The 3,647-nt window shown below is 40.5% G+C and overlaps 1 protein-coding gene across 1 annotated transcript in view; it reads left to right on the top strand.

The window, feature by feature from the left end:
* p2rx5 (purinergic receptor P2X, ligand-gated ion channel, 5) overlaps positions 1–3,647 on the top strand; it is a 23,092-nt gene that overhangs the window by 437 nt on the left and 19,008 nt on the right. The window lies entirely within an intron of this gene.

Here is a 3,647-nt window from a genome sequence, read left to right as displayed (position 1 = left end):
CTCTCAAACTACCTAAACTAGTTATAAATATGTTTATTTTTACTGTCGGGTCACTCATTACTGGATCAGCTGCTGCATGAGACAGACACTGACGCTGTCCGAAGAGAGCTCAATAAATAACAAAGAAGACCTTTGACCGGCACTTTTATCATTTTGTCCGGAAGATTTAAACTTTAATACACGTTGACTGGCAAAAAACTCCTCGGCCCCCACCGCGGAGAATAAACAGAAGGGCAATCATGACAACCATGCTTCTTCGCTGCTTTTGTGGAGGAAGTTACAGCGCCACGTTCAGGCTCCTGCATATGTACTGCAGCTTCTCCAGCGGTTGGAGCTAAACGGAGCTGTCTCGTGTGGACAGACACTATCCGGTGAATATTGTGTGTTGTAGGAAGCTTTTTTGCGTTTGCGTTAATCCTATGCGTTTAGCCGTATGCGTCCTCGTGGGGCCGGGGCCTAAGGTGCTTTTGGTTTGTATAAAATATATGATGTGTGTTGTAACAATGTGACTTGATAATGATATCAAAATCAAAAATGGTTTTGCTAATAATGTAGAATGGATCAAATGTAGTTGTATGCCAAGGTACTCTACAACAAGCTAAGAAACCATACCAACTCCGGAGAAGAACATCCTTCTCTACAGCTCCACTTTCTTCACCAGCCAGTCTCTAAGGGCCTGTGTCCACATAGCGTATTTTTCTGGGCGCTGGTATTCTTTCAATGTTTTCAATGCAGCCGCCTCAAGAAAAAAGTGTTTCATCTGCCTTCTTTTTTCACAGCGCTATGCCGTTTTTGTGCGGCTGCTCCAAATGCTTCGAGTTTTAAATATCTCAACATTTCATAAAAGTCCACGTGACATTACTGTAGGAATTGGAACACAATGTTGTTTGTGGACGTGTTTCTCGGACATCATAACAAAAACTGAAAAGCCTTGAGCAGATCAGCTGGACGGACCCTGAAGAGTGCAATACTTTAATATGTACAGCATGTATTATTGTTTGACTTTTATCTCCGTACGCGAATCGCCCACCTTGCTCTATGACTGTCAAACTGAGAGATGCAAGCAAGCATCTTCCTGTTGGTATTTATGGTAAAAAAAAAGACGAAAAAAAAGAAAAAATGATCGTAGCACAACTAGATAATAAAATCAAAGGGGTCTGTCATATGAAAGCTGTGATACTTTGTCAAGATGTGGTTGTCATAGAAGCACTCAAACAAACATCTCTGTCACACACCCTCACAATAAAAATAAACACTTAATCAGAACAGAGTTTATCAGAACTAGTTGGCTGCTGGAAACAAAACTGATGAAAGCATTGAGACGGGAAATGTGCCATTAAACTTAAACTATGAGCTAAAAGAAGCCAAAAAGCTCTGTGCAGCTGCAGAGTTGGGTCAAATAACTGTTGGTTCTGTCAAAAGAAATGAGGAGTAGTCTTCCTGTAGAAACCCTGATTGGTAAATGTAACCTGTGCGGCTGCAGCTGAGTGTTTCCCTGCTGTTTATTGTGACCATCAACCATCCCTGACAGCAGAGCCAGTGACTGCCGCAGCCATAGATCACAGCTGATTAACGGAGCTCACCAAAACAACAAACAACTGGAGAGAGTTTCCTCTAACTGAGAATGTTCTCAAACGTTACTGGTAACTCTTTTTTCTTGCATCTCAACAGCATTTGCCACATCAATTAAGAAAAAGGTTCAAGACACAAAAAAAACCTTTAACATTACATTACAGGAGAAATATCTGTCCATGTTTCTTGTCCTTAATGTCATACTGTACTGGACTTTCAAACTGACTACATACAGTCTACATCTCATGCCTAGATTGTTCTGCGTGTTTTATTTTTACTGTAAATTAAAAGCTCATGATTATTTAAAAAAAGGTATTTCTTTCCATTTTAAGCTGACAACTTCACACCTGGCCAATGAACACAGATTGAACCTTAGGAGCAGTTAAAAATCCAGTTATGTTAAAGAAGAGCAGAAAACTGAAATATCATAGTGCCGGCTCTTATCTGATCTTGGTGGGGGACCGGGGTTTGAATCCAGCCTGGGACCATTTGGGTCAAATCTGACCGATTTATTTTACTTTACTTTCAATCATAAATAACATTTTTTGCATTTCTTTGCCTTAAACAATAACCACTTTCATTGCATTTTGAGTGCTTTCTGAGTTTCTTAACTTTGTAATACCTATGATGTTCCCAGTCAAAAATGGCCGCCATAGGAAATGAATGGGTAACCCTAGATTATGTTGATCCATCAGATAGTACACACACAAATCGACAACCATATATTTTTTTAGAATGCAACATTTTTCAGTGTCTTTTCTTTATGTATTCACTGGAGTTATTTATGTAAACATGTAGTCTGAGATATTGTTTTTAGATTAAAGGCACTGGTTGCCCAAATAAATATTTAAAAAAACCTCCTTAAACTTCAAACTGTAGATTTAAATATTACTTCGCTCTATTAATCTTTAGTATTACAGTCTAATAAGGACCTCAATACAACTATAATAAACATGGAGGTCCAACACATGATATTATGATCGCATAATATTCACAACAAAAATGCACAATGTCTCATCATCACAGTTCTGCAACCGAATACAGGGGGTGATGATGGGGGAAGACTGGAAGGGTAATGAGCCAAATACAACCAGGATATAAACATTTAGTTTGTGGTGCATATCATTCGTAGAACACAACAGCAATGTTTGTTCTGGAGAAAGATTATTACGAAGCGGACAATCCACACTCCCTGTCAGGGCCCGTCACCACACCTCTCTCTGCCTCTCCACCTTTATTTTTATCTCTCCTTCTCCACCTTTCTGATTGTCTGTGAGCCTCTCCCCGTCTCCCCCCCGCAGGATGCAGGAGAGAGGAAACACTCTGATAGTGGATACAAACGATGGGCTGCTGCCAGGCTGCAGACTGCCATTCTGCTGATTGGCACTGCAGGCGGTAAACACTGCGGCACACACAGGATGTTAATGGAACCACAGCCCAGGGACACACTCACACACTGGAGTGTGTGTGTGTGTGTGTGTGTGTGTGTGTGTGTGTGTGTGTGTGTGTGTGTGTGTGTGTGTGTGTGTGTGTGATTGGTGGCTACTTTCTTACACATGTCTACAAGACTTCCTTTTTCCATCCAGGCATTTGAGAATCATTCCAATGTGTGTCAGTTTGCATTTTATCCACGTAACCCCAGGCTATGAATTGACATTGGTGGACACGCACTCTGTGTGTGTGTGTGTGTGTGTGTGTGTGTGTGTGTGTGTGTGTGTGTGTGTGTGTGTGTGTGTGTGTGTGTGTGTGTGTGTGTGTGTGTGTGTGTGTGTGTGTGTGATAAATTCCTGAATCAATCTCTCCCTCAGAACCAGGCTCATGGCCTCAGGGTCGCAGGTTTGAATCCCGTGAGGAGGAAGTTAGAGAATATTGAGGATGTTACTTCTGAATAGATATGACAGAGTCGATAACTAGAGTACATGTACTTCAGTGGAATATAGTTTACCTATTTTTGTTTTACTCTGAAAAAACTGAAGCGTTTACTTTAATTCAATGTTTTATGTCAACAGATTTCCCATAAATAAAATGTTGTTAAAATAAAAGATATTAGGTTCAACTTAATATTATTGCTCTCA

This window comes from Notothenia coriiceps, unplaced genomic scaffold (assembly GCF_000735185.1).
Source record: "Notothenia coriiceps isolate Sejong01 unplaced genomic scaffold, NC01 NC01_scaffold00036513, whole genome shotgun sequence".
Classification (NCBI taxonomy): Eukaryota; Metazoa; Chordata; class Actinopteri; order Perciformes; family Nototheniidae; genus Notothenia; species Notothenia coriiceps.
Note: the sequence above shows the minus strand (reverse complement) of the source record. Positions and strands in the feature narration are given on the sequence as shown.